We start from the raw sequence: 18091 nt of genomic DNA, 5'->3' as shown, positions 1-18091 counted from the left end.
AGTCTACGACTTTTCTCCACACAGCTGGATTGCAGAAATAAAAGTGCATGTCTGTTTGGCCGGCCTAAGACGGATGGCCAAACTTACAGGCGCACTTCTAAGTGCCCACCACTGCTCCCTTTCATGGCCCGGCACTGTTCCACATAATACAGGCATGCCAGCCGGTCACAGAAAAATAAAATGATATTGTATTATCATTTTATTTTTCTGTGACTGACTCCGACGAGGGAGGCGATGCTACTCCGCTATTACAGAGGAGACACCCCTGCTTTTACTAAGAAGGAGTTGGGCGTTTCATGTCTTTTTCACAAAGGCACATGAGATTACGTAAAAGAGTACACCTGTAATTCTGTTTCCATACTCATAAATGCTTCTGTGAATTTACCGCACTGTGTTGTGCAGTGACTTAACCATTTGCGGTTATGCCTAGTAGTTGTGACTATAAATCCCTCATTTGGGTAGGAAAATACATTACTTCCTAATGACCCATGGTGTTGACACATTCATTGAGTCGTGGCTTTTTAGTCAGCAGCACAGCCTTCTGGGAGTTGTAGTTTCATGTGATACGGTGTCCATGGACTCCAAAGTCTTAGTGTACCAAGAGTGGGTGGTGCGAAATGTCGCTAGTAGGTGGGTACGCTCTCAGCACTTAATTCAAGTTAAAGCTTGGCTCAGACTTTAACAGGTGCAATATTCTCATGATAAGCTAACCTTAATCAGTTGAAAAAACAGACCAAAATAGAATTTTCTGAAGACACATTGAGGGGCAAAACGAACTACAGGAACTATAAAAGGTATACATTAGTTGAAACCTATTTTGCTGGCCAATATAAAAATATATCTTTGTCTGCAACTCGGTCTACGCCCTTTACATAAGAGTGGTCGTTGCTGATGCATTCAGAGCACATTCTAGCCCTTTGCCACGCAGCACAGCGGTTCCACTGGAATGGAAAATGCTGGCACTGCAAACACTGTTTGGCCATTCAGTGGCGGCTTGGACTGCAGGGAGGCTAAAAACCTGGACTGCACTTTCGAACATCTGGGCTCGCTGAATTAAAATGAGCATTCCTCACAAAACAAAAATTTAGCAATTATTAAAAAGTAAAACGTCTGCATTGTAAGCTCACGTTTTTGCGAGGGGCAGCCCTGTCTGTCTACTATGGGAAAACAGGGCCACGGCCATACAGCGCATAAAGACCTCAATGAAGGAGTGAAAATTGACTTTATTGTAGCTTTTTTCCCCGCTTAGATAGTACTCCATCTCAACGTAAATAAGGTTAAAATTAATTTCCCACGAATTTCTAAATCGCCGCTTCTTTGCCAAACCCTTGTCTGTATGGTGTGGCCACCTCAGGTCGTCCGGGCGCCACGGTTACAGTCCTACACTTTCATTCAGACCACATAAAGCCTTCTCGGAATTGCAGTCCCTGAGTGCTTCTAATGAAGCAATTGAATCAAGACGCCTAATAATGTACAACTTATTGCTCAGATTTTAATATCTACTGACAGCTGACGTGGGGTAAAGGGGTCCCAGAGCAACATGGCAAATTTGGTAGCTTAACATCACATTGCGTATAAAAACACTGACATAATTGGGGCGCAGCGTAGCTTCCACGCTTCCCAGGCCAGTTTGTTTTCTCTTCATTTTGGTACTTTTAATCCTCGTTTTTAAAAAAAGGGCATAAACAATACTACAGATCCTAGAACACACAAAGAAAAAACATGGAACAATGCAGCAAGGCACACATAGATACAGAAAACTTGGAAAATTTGCCCCAGAACCCTGCTTAAAGTTACCAGATATCTCCAAGTCATCGGAGTACACTTTTTCATTTCCAGATTTTCCTTCTACAACACCACTGTCATCAGTAAAGTTTACTCGATTGGTTCACTCGAGGAGACCATAGATATTGTTAAGTAGATGAATCTACTTAACAATAAACCCATCATTGTCGACAGCGCAAAATCCCTTGGTGTCATACTCGACAACAAACTCAATCTGATCCCCCACATCAATTCCATTGCAAAGTCAGCCCGATACCAACTCCGCCTTCTTTGGGGAATTTGTCGCTTTTTCCCCTGAGCAAGACCTTAAAACACTGGTGCAATCGCTGGTCCTCTCCAGACTGGACTACTGCAATTCTCTTCCTACTGGCCCCCCCAAATCCCACCTGTCCCCCCTTAAATCGGTCCTCCACTCAGCAGCCCGTTTCATTTGTGGGGCCAAAAGAAGCGACCACATCACACCGTTGTTATCCACCCTTCGCTGGCTTCCAATCGAGGCTAGAGCTATCTACAAGACTGCCTGTATCACCCACAAAGCCTTGCACTCCTCCTCTCCTCGCTACCTGTCGAATAAACTGAAACTCTCTGGAGGCTCTAGACAGGCGCGGTGCGTCCATTGGGGCGTAGGGGCGAAGCCCCACTAAGCCCCATGGACCCACCACGTCGTCACTAGAAGCCAAACACAATTATTTTAAAAAATCGCGCTATCTGCCGGCCGGGAAACCGGGAGACACCCGACCTTCCCGGAGTGCGCAAGGGGGGGTGGGGGGAGGATCGGGCTGCTGCAGCTGCGCAAGTGTATTTTTGGGCACAAACATGCCCGCGCATGCGCAGATCGTTTTCTTGTGAATTCCCCCTTAGAGAGAGGACCAGGGGGCGGGCCGCAGCCCCCGGGATTACACAGGGCGACTGGGCGAGGAGTCATGGTGCCCCCCCAGCCAATCCTGGCGCAGGATTGGCTGGTCACTACATAGCCCGCTTACATAACCCCTGACGGATAGCACGGCCGACTTTGGTGCTGGGAAACCAGGTTCGAGCCTCTTATCGAACCATAAAAATGTATACATGACTTACTTTGGTGTTAAATAAATAGATATTTTAAAAAACAAATAAAAATGATGTTCCGACTAAGGTGTGAAATTGGTGTCAAATAAATACATGTTTTTAAAAACAATTAATATTAATCATGTATCATTGGTGCTGGAGTACAAGGTTCGAGACTGGTATTAAACACTGACAAGCTGTGTGCAAGTTATATGGTCATAAAAATACATGAATGATGGATGCAGGATGGGTGGATGCATGAATGGATGCAGGATGAATGATGGGTGGATGAATGGATGGGTGGATGCATGAATGATGGATGCAGGATGGGTGGATGGATGAATGATGGGTGGATGAATGGATGGGTGGATGCATGAATGAATGATGGATGCAGGATGGATGCAGGATGGGTGGATGAATGAATGATGGATGCAGGATGGATGGGTGGATGGATGGGTGGATGCATGAATGGATGCAGGAATGGATGCAGGAATGGATGATGGATGGGTGGATGGATGGGTGGGTGGGTGGATGGATTGATGGATGCATGAATGAATGATGGATGGATGGGTGGATGGATGGATGGGTGGATGAATGAATGATGGATGGATGCAGGATGGATGGGTGGATGGATGGATGGGTGCATGAATGAATGATGGATGCAGGGTGGATGGATGGGTGCATGAATGAATGATGGATGCAGGATGGATGGATGGGTGGATGCATGAATGGATGCAGGAATGGATGCAGGAATGGATGATGGATGGGTGGGTGGGTGGGTGGATGGATGGATGGGTGGATGAATGAATGATGGATGCAGGATGGATGGGTGGATGGATGGATGGGTGCATGAATGAATGATGGATGCAGGATGGGTGGATGGATGGGTGGACACATGAATGGATGCAGGAATGGATGCAGGATGGATGATGGATGATGGATGGGTGGATGGATGGATGGATGGGTGCATGAATGAATGATGGATGCAGGATGGGTGCAGGGTGGATGGATGGGTGCATGAATGAATGATGGATGCAGGGTGGATGGATGGATGGATGCATGAATGGATGCAGGAATGGATGATGGATGGGTGGGTGGGTGGATGGATGGATGCATGAATGATGGATGGATGCTGGATGGGTGGATGGGTGGATGGATGGGTGGATGGGTGGATGCTGGATGGGTGGATGGGTGGATGGATGGATGGGTGGATGGGTGGATGGATGGGTGGATGAATGAATGATGGATGCAGGATGGATGGGTGCATGAATGAATGATGGATGCAGGATGGGTGGATGGATGGGTGGACACATGAATGGATGCAGGAATGGATGCAGGATGGATGATGGATGGATGGGTGGATGGATGGATGGGTGGATGCATGAATGAATGATGGATGCAGGATGGATGGGTGAATGCATGAATGAATGATGGATGCTGGATGGATGGGTGGATGCATGAATGAATGATGGATGCAGGATGGATGCAGAATTGATGGATGGGTGGGTGGGTGGATGGATGGGTGGATGCATGAATGATGTATGGATGGATGCAAGGTGGTTCGGGCTCGCTCGCTGCGGTGCAATATGCAAATTAGTTTACGCCTCACCACTTTCAAATGTCACCAGCCGCCCCTGGCTCTAGACCATCTCGTAATGCGGAAAATCTACTGCTTGAACCTCCCACTTTCAAGAAGGAAAGATCGATGGCCCAATCCTTTTCAGGCAACGCAGTGAGAATCTGGAACTCACCTCTGCCTCAGCTCCGGACCACCTTCTCCTCCCAGGCCTTCAAAATGGACCTCAAAGTTCTCCTCCTCCAAATCTAATTCACGCCCTCTCTATCATCTGAAGGAAGACCTCCCAGTATTGAGAATTCTATTGTCCAGGACTATGGAAGTCCCTTCCCAGTGTGTTCTGGTAGTTTGAGTGTTTACCATTTATTGCAGTATTATCCTTGTACCTGTGTATGGTACCCTTTTGTAACTTGCACACGGTCACTTTTCTCTTGTAACACACAGTTTGCTACCTCTCACATTTTGTTTACTTTCGATACTTGCACAAGTGCCCATTGCCTACGTAATGTTTGTTCTTGTGCTGGAGTGTCTGCCATTTATTGCAGTATTATACCTCTACTTGTACTTTGTACGCTTTTGTAACCTGCACACTTGTCACTTTTTCCTCCTGTGTACTTTTTGCTACCTCATGTATTTTGGTTGTTCACTATTGTCATCTTTGAGTCATGTAACTTAACGTTTGCTTTTGTAATTTGTTCACTTGTAATTTTCTCCTCATGTATCATTACTGTTCCTATTGTGAAGCGCTCTGACACCTTCGGGTGAAGTCCGCGCTATATAAAAACGCATAAATAAATAAATACATCTCCCACAATGCATCATGTAAATACATTCAAAGGATTGAAGCATGTGTCCCCATGACAGTAATCGCGAACCCTGGGACCTCGGTGCTCCTGCACCTGCTGCACTGATAGCAAGGCCCTCTGCTTCCACTCCTTGTTCGCACTTGGCCTGGCTGCTTCGGTTTTTGTGGCTAGGCTGGGCTGGGCGCACGCACACACAAGCACTTGTCTCTGGGCCCTCCTCCTCGCCTCGTCCTTGGGAAGAACAGTGGCGCGCGCCTCCCCCATCCGGACCTGCGTCCGTGCGAGACCCGCCCCCGCACCCCTCCACCTCCAGGCGGGCGCACGTGCCTCCTGTGTTTACTAACAGCACGAGGGCGGAGGGAGCGGGCTGTGGAGCAGGGCCCGGCTCCGCTCTGGAAGCTTCGACGCCTCCCCGCGCCAGATGTACCGCCCTAGTGGCTGCACACTTCATACAGAAGTCTCAAGTTGTGTGTGAAATATATATATATATATATATATATATATATATATATATATATATATATATATATATATATATATATATATATATATATTTATTAATATATTATATATCTCGCATGGTTACCGGAGCTGTTGTAAGGAGTTCTCTAAACTACACCATTCCATTGCAGCGTGTTCCACATGCTTGGCACGTACACGCATTTCATCATTTCACCATGAAAGCGTCCTTCCAGCCCCGGTCTTCCGTTTAACCATTCAAAACATTCTGGCAGCTGCGGTCCTGATCCGTTCTCAACTGGACAACGCCCCCAATGACCGATGTATGAAAGGGACTGGAAAATGGGTCTGGCAGAGTCACAGAACACAGTTTTTATAGTCCAAGCTTTTACTATACTTTTTTTCCGGAAATGCCAATCGTTGAACTGGCCACAAGAAAGCAACCAAGAATTCACAGATGTAACTTGGCAAAAGCCCTCGAGCCTCCGTTCAGTAGCGCGGTCCCTGGCAGTCCTGACTCTGCGTGATGCCCAGCAGGGCCCAGGCCTGGCCAGGACAAGAAGCTCACAACGGTCCCTCTTCAGCTGCGAGCCCCTGCCACTTTACTCACACCATACATTACGTTTGCGTGCCTCCATTAACCTGGTTTCTTACTGCCTGGCCGTTTCAGCTCCTTGCTAGAGGCCCACGGAAACTGAATTTAAGTAATGTGCCCAGGATCATAAGGTGCGTTCACACGGGGAAACCTGGGGACAGAACCTAGTTCTGTTGCATCCAAAATTAGCAACATTGCCGAAAAGCCACGTGTCCTACACGACTACAATGACACGTAAGGCCCACTATCATACAGCAACTTAGATGAATAGAAACATTAAGATTTGGTTCATCCCCAATGTTTTGCTTTCAGTTTACCCGAACACTTCTTCTACTTTGTCAATATGCCAGTGCCACTCGTGTGGAGGAAGTTCTTGTCTAATGTTGATTCAAAAATAGAATTTTTTTTACGTAAACCCCAACATTCTCTGTGCTTTGTTAATTTCTCAGAAGTTGCAAGGCGTTCCTTAAAGTCAATATTACGACAGAGAGCTGTCTGGACAGGAAGCACACAAAAGGTGATGGATGGGAGGCGGTTGGCAATATTTCTAACCACTGGCAATTGCTCAGCGTTCCATTCCAAAGCATCACTCTTTTGCTCACCTCAGATTCGACCCAGTCATATGCAAATCAGTCTTGACCCTGCTCTTCATGGAAACAGTCCAGCCGAACTGCCAGGCCAGGTCCTCCCTAAACCGGGACACAGGCAATCCAGGACCGGTTTCGCCCTAGTTATGAGCCCATCAGTGAGGTACAGCTTGGTTCAAGTGACGTGGTGAGCATGGGACCCCTGTTTGGGCATACCCATGCCACGTAGGGTAGCACATGAAACCCAGGCCGCCTCCTTCGTTATGGAAAAGAAGCGTCGCCCCAATGCTGGAACCAGCAGACGTATGTAAAATAAAAAATGATAAAGCAGTTAATAAAACTGCTATATTATTATTTTACTCCTGCAACCGAGTCTTGAGGGTGGGGCCATCAGGAAGAGTGGTGGGGTCAGTCGTCATGTCGGTTTGGACGGACGCCCAGGGCCGGCCAAACCGACATGCGCACATGGATATCTCCAGGCTATTGCTTAGAGATACAGGCAGAGCTCAGGAGCACAGGCTCCCAGTACCTGCTGGAGTGTGGAACCTGCCTGTTCCGCCCAATCCCTATGCTTCTCTCATCCTGCTACACCGATTTCCCCTTCCTGCGGCCCCTACTGCATAAAAAACACAAAAGGTGATAGGAGGCTGCTTGCAATAAGTCTAAGCACTTGGCATTCTTTTGCTCACAATGGCATCTCAGTTTGGACCCAGGCATATGCAAATCATTCTTGACACAACACCTATTACTGCTATACTGCGCAGGAAAGCCCAACCTTACTACAAAAGGGGTGACCTTAGTGATCTTTAAATCTTTTATGCTCAACCCTTAAAAAATGGTTAGCCCCACCCGAAATATAGACTGAACTAAATAGTGGGCATGTCCAACAGTGCATCAGGAGCCTGCAGCGGAGGACACAGTGTTCCTGCCTCTGGATCTAGTTTATTGGGAGTGTGGGGGGGGGGAGGGGTCCCCAGCTGTGGAGCCTGGCTCAAGGAGGGTTGGAATCAGTGACTAGGACAGCAAGACCCAGCCCTGGGGATGTAAACACTGGATCCTAGCCAATGGAGATAGGCAGTCTGAGGACAGCCAGAGGAGAAGGCTGGCCTGGTGGATTGGCCAAATAGGGAGATCCCTGCTCCAGAGTTGGCGAACGTGAGGACCCTGCTATGTGGGGACAATGAGCCATGCTCTGGAGACGGTCTCTGGAGAGAAGGGCACTGAGGAGAGAGCTCAGCAGAAGTGCAATGTGGGGATACCGACCCATCCTCTGGCTAGAAAAGTGATGGGTGGGGACAGTGACCCGTGCTCTGGAGAGGGCTTCTCTAGAGATGGGTCACGAGGAAAGAGTTCAGGGGAAGGGCCGTGTGGGGTTGTGTCCCAGATTTTTAAGATAACTACATTTATCTGAATGGGGATATGCTGAAAATGTGGCATGGATCCGGCACTCTAGGAGTGATTTTGTAGATCCCTGCCTCTCCAGAGAAGGGTCATGCAAGGACACTCAGTTGATAACAAGCTGGTTTGAAATCCGACTTTCTCCCTCCCCACACGCGATGCATGTATTCAAAACAAACAAAGGTTTATTAAATATGCCATGTGCGCACAGCTGCCATGGTGTGTGGATAATGTTATCCCCCTGCGGCCCCTCCCTCCGTCACAGAGCGATGAAAGGCCCTGTCTGGGAAGCACGGCGCGGTTTGAAGACGAGGCCATGGCGCGCATCAGCTGTGGCCAACCACAACACACAACCAGACACCCCTGCAGAATGCATCATGGGTGGGTGGAAACAAGCCACTGAGCCACACACCCCTGTAGAATGCATCATGGGTGGAAACAAGCCACTGAGCCACACACCCCTGCAGAATGCATCGGTGGAAACAAGCCACTGAGCCACACACCCCTGCAGAATGCATCATGGGCGGAAACAAGCCACTGAGCCACACACCCCTGCAGAATGCATCATGGGCGGAAACAAGCCACTGAGCCACACACCCCTGCAGAATGCATCATGGGCGGAAACAAGCCACTGAACCACACACCCCTGCAGAATGCATCATGGGCGGAAACAAGCCACTGAACCACACACCCCTGCAGAATGCATCATGGGCGGAAACAAGCCACTGAGCCACACACCCCTGCAGAATGCATCATGGGCGGAAACAAGCCACTGAGCCACACACCCCTGCAGAATGCATCATGGGCGGAAACAAGCCACTGAGCCACACACCCCTGCAGAATGCATCATGGGCGGAAACAAGCCACTGAGCCACACACCCCTGCAGAATGCATCATGGGCGGAAACAAGCCACTGAGCCACACACCCCTGCAGAATGCATCATGGGCGGAAACAAGCCACTGAACCACACACCCCTGCAGAATGCATCATGGGCGGAAACAAGCCACTGAACCACACACCCCTGCAGAATGCATCATGGGCGGAAACAAGCCACTGAGCCACACACCCCTGCAGAATGCATCATGGGCGGAAACAAGCCACTGAGCCACACACCCCTGCAGAATGCATCATGGGCGGAAACAAGCCACTGAGCCACACACCCCTGCAGAATGCATCATGGGCGGAAACAAGCCACTGAGCCACACACCCCTGCAGAATGCATCATGAGTGGAAACAAGCCACTGAGCCACACACCCCTGCAGAATGCATCATGGGCAGAAACAAGCCACTGAGCCACACACCCCTGCAGAATGCATCATGGGCGGAAACAAGCCACTGAGCCACACACCCCTGCAGAATGCATCATGGGAAGAAACAATAACAAGCATTGGAAATGCAATAGGTCTCGCACCATTAGAGTTAGTGCTTTTAGAATTGTTTATGGGTTTTTTTTGTAAATGTTTAGCATTTTTGTTTCCTGTAGCCAATGCTAAAGAATTACAAATAAAAAAAGCCATAAACATTTCTTAAAGCTCTAACTGAAATGGTCTGAGACCTATTGCACTGTGTGAGGGTGAGGGGTTGAGGATGAGTGAGGGTGAGGGTGAGAGTGGGTGAGGGTGAGTGAGGGTGAGGGGTTGAGGGTGAGTGAGGGTGAGGGGTTGAGGGTGAGTGAGAGTGAGGGTGAGTGAGGGTGAGTGAGGGTGAGTGAGGGTGAGTGAGGGTGAGGGGTTGAGGGTGAGTGAGAGTGAGGGTGAGTGAGGGTGAGGGGTTGAGGGTGAGGTGTTGAGGGTGAGTGAGGGTGAGGGTGAGTGAGGGTGAGGGTAAGTGAGGGTGAGGGTGAGTGAGGTGTTGAGGGTGAGTGAGGGTGAGTTAGGGTGAGGGGTTGAGGGTGAGTGAGAGTAGTTGAGGCTGAGTGAGGGTGAGTGAGAGTGAGGGTGAGTGAGGGGTTGAGGGTGAAGGTTTGAGGGTGAGGGTGAGCACACAAGCTTAGGAGTATGTCTTAGCACAACTTGCCCTCACCAATCACCTTTCACTTCTCAGGGCCTATGGACTTTCAAGGCTACAGATAGCATCTGCCATGTGCCTTAGAGGAACATTTATGTTTTAAAAATGTATTTGACAAATAATTATCGATCCATAGTTCAGCGCCGGCGAGATTATGCATTTTTGATATTTTTTGTTGCTGCACAGGCACTCGTGAGCATCATCTTTACCAGACTATACTATGGGTGGGCCGAGAGTTAGGCAGTCCAGGATCTGGGTGTTGCCATTTTAGAATGGCCCCTTACTTGCCAACTGATGGAGAATTGTTGGGTGGTCTCACTACTACTCGCTGATCTTGTAATTCATGCTCTAATACAAATGAACACTAAATAGCTTTTTATTCACCATCTCAGCAAGAGGCCAACAATTGAATAAGCAGAGTGTGAACCCTTCAGTGAACAGCACCAGTGTAAGTTGTGGATGACTTGAGGATTGTCGCTCATATTTTAACAGATTCGTAACTATTTCACATACATCTTTTTAGTACGAAAGATTCGCTGTTTTTTATTTTCTCATCTCTGATGCATTTTACTTGTTTCTTTTCATTCCTGCATAAACCATAGAGCCAACTCGGCACAAACGTGTTATAATGTGGTCAGAGGGAGGGGCACTAGATGACGAGATGTGGACTACCGCCACATTATGCAAGCTTGCCAGAGCCTCTGTGCCTTGTGGTAAACTACAGCTGTTCTTGAAGTGCTCAGAGCTGCTTCTTCATTCAACGTAAGCCATCGCTTCACTCCAATGAGAGCATCTGAGCATCCTGAAATTGACGTCCTTTGCATAATAAAAGTGTTTACATACCTCAAGCTTCTTTCTCTTGGATTCTTTCTGTAGGATTTCCTTCTGTTTCCTGCTCAATGGTTTCTTCAATGAAATGTTCTTAATTGCTTGTTTCTTTGCTGATTTTTTGGAGAACAGAACTAGAGCACAGCTTGTAGCTACTCCTTTCAGTCTTTCGTCATATTTCAGTTACTGGTGCGTGTACTGCATCATTGAGGCACACGGCCCTGGTGCTGGGTGTGCAGGGTCGATTTTTACATTGACACAAACATGGGAAATAAGTGGTGCAAATTGAAATTATACTGTTTTCGTGCATGCTATTTAAAAAACAAAAATACGCTATTCCCTCAAAGTTATTACCAGCAAAATAACGAGAGTGTAGTTTGCACAAAGCTCTAAAATAGCACTGGAAACAAAGACAACAAGTGAAAGCAAGTTGCGGTAAAGCGGGTTTGGGCTTTCATTTAATGTTATTCCCGAAATGTGCTCCAGGCAACACGTTAATCTCTTTGTACGTCGTGTTTGTGCTGCATATTTGGAGGCTTGACAATAACATGCTAGTTGGGGCTGAGCAACACCAAAATGGTTAAAGGGACTGTAAGAAGGGACGGTGCAAGGAAAACAAACTGCGAGGGGCGGAAGGAAGGAGACAATGTAAAAAAAATTCAAATGAAAAGAAGCGAGACGGGTCAATTACATGTTCCCTCCAAGCGCAATGCCGCTGCCAGCAGCGGCAGAGCAAGAAAGTCAGCACAAACAAACGGTGCGAAGAGGTGGCTCAACATATAACAATGCCGACTTTGGAGAAGGAGAACAGGGTTCGAGCCTCAGCGTGGGCGGCATCATTAATTATAAATTAAATAAACTGAGATCTCCTGCATATTAAATATAAATAAATAAACAGCGTGCGTGGGGTGAGGCAGCGTGCGTGGGGTGAGGGCAGGAAGCTGCCAGATATGGAAATACCAGCATCAAAGAAAACAAGACGGAGGGAGGAGAGGGGAGAGGGGAGGGGGGAGGAGAAATGCGACACGGCGGGAAGGGGCAGGCAGGATGACTCAGGGGAGGGGGCGGAGCGGGGCAGAGCGGCATGTGGGTGTGAAGAAGCCGGGCCTTTGAAGTGAAGCTAAGCTTCACTTCAAAGGTGTCGGAGGAATGCGGGCGGCTGTGCACGCGCTTTTAAGCTCAATGCACATGCGCATTGAGCTTAAAAGTCACGGGCACTGCAAGGAATCGCCACGATTCCTTGCAAGTTAGATAAAGAGTAGATGAGCCCCTATAGTCTCGCTTGCTCGATGCGCATGCGCATCGACAGGCGAGACCTAAAAATGTCCATGTGGTTCCTGTCACTCAAGAATCACCCCTGCCTCGCACTCCTTTATATTTTCCTTAAAAAGTAACTCCAATCAGGTAAGTATGTTCATTTTGTTTTATTTTCAATTTTTATCATTGTTTTCAGTATTCATGATTTCTTCCTTGTGTATTGTTATCATACCACATTATAATCATTTTATACTTCCCAATGCATTTCAAGTAATAATGCCCTTCCTCAGGGGATTCTTTCTCTTTGCACAACCGTAGGTAACTTTCAAAAATAAAGTTGTGTTTCGAAATCACGATTTTGATAGTTACCGACGGTTGTGCAAAGAGAAAGAATACTGAAAACAATGATAAAAATTGAAAATAAAACAAAATGAACATACTTACCTGATTGGAGTTACTTTTTAAGGAAAATATAAATGAGTGCGAGGCAGGGAGGGTTCTTGAGTGACAGGAACCACATGGACATTCATATTGCACTTATCCTATTGCTCAGCAGGGTAACCTACCTACGCACCACCGAAATAATTGAAAAATCAAAATACACCATTCAAACAAAACTCAGAGTGCGGAATCACATTCCAATTGGATCTAATAGAAACAATAAAAGCCACTAAGCCCGACATCCCTGCAGAATGCATCCTGGGTGGAAACGATTTAAGCCACTGAGGCAGAAACCCCTGAAGAATGCATTATATGATGAGTGGAATCAAAAAATGTCAGCGAGGCAGACACCACTGCATGGTGCCTCATGGGTGGAAATAACAAGTCACTGAGGCAGACACCACTGCATGATGCATCCTGGGTGGAAACAATACAAGCCACTGAGGCAGACACCACCGCATGGTGCATCATGGGTGGAAACAACACAAGTCACTGAGGCAGACACCACCGCATGGTGCATCATGGGTGGAAACACCACAAGTCACTGATGCAGACACCACTGCATGATGCATCATGGGTGGAAACAACAAGTCACTGAGGCAGACACCACTGCATGAAGCATCATGGGTGGAAACAACACAAGTCACTGAGGCAGACACCACTGCATGGTGCTTCATGGGTGGAAACAACACAAGTCACTGAGGCAGACACCACTGCATGGTGCTTCATGGGTGGAAACAACACAAGTCACTGAGGCAGACACCACTGTATGATGCATCATGGGTGGAAACAACACAAGTCACTGAGGCAGGCACCACTGCATGGTGCTTCATGGGTGGAAACAACACAAGTCACTGAGGCAGACACCACTGAATGATGCCTCATGGGTGGAAATAATACAAGTTACTGAGGCAGACACCACTGCATGATGCATCATGGGTGGAAACAACAAGTCACTGAGGCACACACCACCGCATGAGGCATCAGGGGTGGAAACAATACAAGTCACTGTAGAAAACACCCCAGCAGAAATCATTATGGGTGGAAACAAACAACTGAGCCATATATCCCTGCATAACGCATCCTGGCTGGCCACTCAACCAGCCACCCCTGCAGAATACATCATGGGTGTAAACAATACAATCCACTCCTTCACGGAGTGCACCGGAGACTGGAAGAACAGACACCCCTGCATACTATGCGCACTGCCGCAGCCATCCCTGCAGAGTGCATCATGCAGGAAATAGCACAAGACACAGAGTCGGACTGTCTTGCAGAATTAATCATGCATTGGTGGATACAGACATCAGAGCCAGCCTCCCTGCAGAATGCATCATGCATGGAAAACATACGCTACAGAGACGGACCATCCTGTAGAATGAATTGTGCATATGAAACATCTGCACGACAAGCACCACAGGCAACCGAGCCAGACCCCCGTGCAGGACGCACAGCAGCCTTTGAGGCGTGCACTCTTCGCGGCACCACAGGCCCGCAGCCCTGCAGCTGGCAGGCATAGGGTGTGCTCCAGGAGCAGGGCTCGAGCACGGTGCATCCTCCAAGGCACTGCTCCTGCAGGAAGCCCGCTGCCCACCGCATGGCCCACCACCCCCTCGTGCCCCGGAATAGCCCGGTCTATACATACCCTGGTCACCCGCGGAGGCCAGCAGCGCGCTCCCCGCCCCCGGAGCAGGATCCGGTTGCACCGGAGCCCGGAGAGTCAGCCCCGCTGTGCTGCTGCGGCGGGAGCCCGAGGAGCCAAAGAACGAAGGGGAGAGGCACCGCGGGGGGGCATGCACGAGGTCAGCCGGTGGCTTCAGTGAGGACAGGAGCGCTCCGAGGTCCCTGCAGCTGCCACGCGCCAGGTCCAGACTCCCGCGCGCCGCAGCAGGCTGGAGGCTTTCTAGGGGGTGTGGAGCAGCAGGCAGAGCGCGGCCGGGGGAGGAGCAGCCGCAGGGGGGCGGGGCCAGGGGAGGAGGAGCTGCGGAGGGCGGGGCCAGGGCGGGAGGGAGCGAGGGGGACAGCCGGAGGAGCATCCGCAGCCACTCACACACCGCGCGCGCGGCCGCCGCCGCAATCTCTGGGTTATCCTCTCCCTCCCTCACCAGAGGGGCGGATGGGGCTTTCTGGGGCTCTGAGAGTGGCGCGGGCGGGAGGAAATGAAACCGAAAGCGCCCAGTCCAGAGTTTATTTAATTTTTATTTAATGCGATTTTAAATAGCGCGAACATTACCCGAAGGTTTAAAAAAAAAAAACAGTTGCAATACATAAGGACTTAGGATGACATGAGTTACACATAATAGTCAAGTCAAGTCAAAATGTATATAGCGCACTACATACCCAGAGGGTCTCAAGGCGCTTGAGGAAGGGGGGGGGGGTTTACTTATCGAATATCCAGGTTTTAAGTAGTTTTCTGAAGGCTAGGTGGTTTTGAGTAAGGCGGAGGTGGATGGGAAGGGAATTCCAGGTTTTGGCCGCTAAGTATGAGAAGGATCTTCCCCCCATGGTGGCTTTGTGGATGCGCGGAACAGCGGCGAGGGCTTGGTTGGACCAGGCCCAGACTGGTGCTTTCGGGCACCGGGCAATCCCCCGGTCGGCTGGATGGGGGTGGGCGCCGGTTTTGGAACAGGGGGCCGGTTTTGTGGCTGGGGGGCCGATTTTCATTCCGGCCGTCACTACTTCAGAGAGAAGTCTCCAGGTGTCGTGTCTGAGAGTCTCAGACAGACACTACACCTGGCTGGTGACTTCTCTCTGAAGTAGTGATGGCCGGACAGAAAATCGGCCCCCCAGCCAAATACTGTACCAGGCATAAATACCGAGACAAGTCCACTCCGCTCTAGCTGCAGGCTCAGCCTGCAGGGAAAACAGCAGCGCCAGGCCAGCAACAGCAAGGTTGATTGATTGACCGTCCGCCGACTGGTGTCTGTGCAACCAAACACGTAGGAGGAGGGTGTGCCTGTGCGCAGCGCGCAGAATTATGCACTGTCTCCTCCTCCGCCGCGTCTGCGCGCCTCTCTAGGGTGCGCTGATGATGTAAATTCCTGATTCCCGCATGCGCACAGCGCATTGAGCAATTAAAATTGCGCGTGACTGCAGTGACGAGAGTCACGAGACAAGTTGTCAGCAGAGGTGCGCACTTCTTCACCGTCCGGAGCAGCCATAATTTAATTATTCTACTGGCTAGCTGACTAGCTGTAGCCCCCCTGTGTCTGCCCTCAACAACAGGACTGTAGTGCAGGAGGTGAGTACGTTTTTCCGCCCGGCACCAAATGATTGTGTTCATGATGTGGTGGCACAGAGTTGGCGGGCCTCACGTAGTGGCGGTGGTCTGACTCTGTGATCTGTGTCCTAAGGCCTCCTCCCTGAGTGCCTCTTCCAGTTCCTCAAGCCAGGGGGGAACTGGAACCGTCCGACTCCTCACACCTGTTATTCTAGGGTTACTGTGTAGCTGCTGGGAATACAATCTGATGACCTGTCAAGCCGCAGCAGATAAGGCGGGCTCTGTTTTCGTGTTGTCTTTGGCCCTGGCTGGCGCTATTACAGAGAGCACCCACCGCTCGCTCGCTCATTTCCTGTGAGGAGAATGATTGGCGGACTGATGGGGTGCAGGAGACGGCAGACTTAAGTGTGAATAATAATTATTGTGGGTTAGAGAAGTGTGAGTGGTGGCGGGAGGTAAAGAAAGATAGCCGAGAGAAAGACACGCAGAGAGGGAGGAAAGGGGAGATGAAAAGGATTGGAGAAAAGGACGGGTACTAGGAGGAAGTGTGGCCGAGCCATTCTCACAAGAATTTGGGGATGCATTTTTTCTATTTTTGTTGTTTTGTGGCATAGAAGTATTGTATTACTCACCTGTATTGTTGTCCAAAATGTGTTTCCTTTCAGGGATTGATGTGGTCTTCTTTCCCAAGGGCATTTCCTGTAAAATGCATGTGTTTTGTATAAAGCGCTGGAGCACCCCGTGGTGGCTTCTGTGAGCCTATGCAACCTGTCTGTCAGTGAGTGTGAAAGGGAGAGAGTGATGGAAGGTGACACCATCTAGGGGTTGTCTCTGAAAGGTCTGGAGAGTGGTTGGTGACTGGTGAGAGCCCCAGCGAATTTGATGTATGCTTGAGGGAGTGTGTGCCAGCCCCCGGAGCACGGCTTTTATATTTCCGCTTTGTGTGCCACTGCGAGACGCAGAGGAAAACAACAAGAGAGACCTGATTTCATGAAGGGCCATATCTGCATACACATTTTCCCATGCTTACCATGTGGCAAAGGAAAGAGGCTGGGCTTAACCTACATAAATGACAAGGTAGCTAAAATGTCCCTTTGTTCTTTCTCTGTCCGCAACCTGTGCCTGCCAGCATGTACCTTGACCTTTGACTGGGTCCACACAATGCCTTGAACCAGTCAGCATCTTCATGTGTGGTGTAAGCAGTCCAATGCAGATCGACTTTGAGACACAGAGAATTTGGAAAGTTTGGACACATATTTAAATTTTTTGATCTACATCACTGTTCCTTATGGATTCTAGTTTTCAGCACAAAAATTATGCTTAAACATGAATTATCTTTTGTTTTGTAGTCAATTTATGATTGTGAAACTGAGATACGTGGGAAAGGAATACAGTAAAAAGAAGGGTGCAATGTTTATACGATTGTTTTCATCCACCACTCCACCATTCATAGGTAGGAAGGAGCGCACATTCAGTCTATGCAAACACTTTCTTATGTCTGGCTTTAGTCAATGCATTTTGATTTTACTGACATAAATATAATACATTTATAGGGGTTTTCGCCAGCCTACTTCATTTATATAACTGTAATTAAGTCATCCATATGTGTCTTACACCCACAACAGCACACTGCACGTGGCAGTCCGCTTCAACCGCTGGCAAACTTAACTGAGATTGAAGCAGTGCTTAATTTGAGCTGGTGGTTTCTGGTGCTCAGCACCAGCGGCACTCAATTGTCAACACCGGCACATAGACAAACTGCGCTACCAGGTGCAGACTGCCCTAATTTAGATATCAGCACAACAACATTTGTTTATTAATTCAATTTACATTAAAAAGGTCTAAAACATGTGCCACAATCCATTGTTATAGCTATGAGGGACTCAAATAGTCTGAATTGTCACACTGCTAGGTGTGTGGTGGTTAGTAGATGTGTTGGTACTGGTATTGGCAGCACTGGTAGAAGCTATGGGTGGTGAAAGGTGCAGTGGCTTTCTGACGAGCAGCCCTGGCACTTATTATTTCACAAATTAAGCACTGGATTGAAGGCATTCTGCCCTTTGTCGAGGAGCACATCCACACATTCA

The 18091-nt window shown here is 48.8% G+C and overlaps 1 protein-coding gene across 1 annotated transcript in view; it reads right to left on the bottom strand.

The window, feature by feature from the left end:
• The window catches only part of RNF24 (ring finger protein 24), a 145155-nt gene extending 130468 nt beyond the window's left edge, over positions 1-14687 (bottom strand). The window contains exon 1 of the mRNA XM_078678693.1: positions 14430-14687. The gene's annotated coding sequence lies outside the window, so the exon portion shown is untranslated. The remainder of the gene's footprint in view (positions 1-14429) is intronic.
• Between the last annotated feature and the right edge of the window lie 3404 nt (positions 14688-18091).

Source organism: Lissotriton helveticus, chromosome 2_2 (assembly GCF_964261635.1).
Source record: "Lissotriton helveticus chromosome 2_2, aLisHel1.1, whole genome shotgun sequence".
Classification (NCBI taxonomy): domain Eukaryota; kingdom Metazoa; phylum Chordata; class Amphibia; order Caudata; family Salamandridae; genus Lissotriton; species Lissotriton helveticus.
Note: the sequence above shows the minus strand (reverse complement) of the source record. Positions and strands in the feature narration are given on the sequence as shown.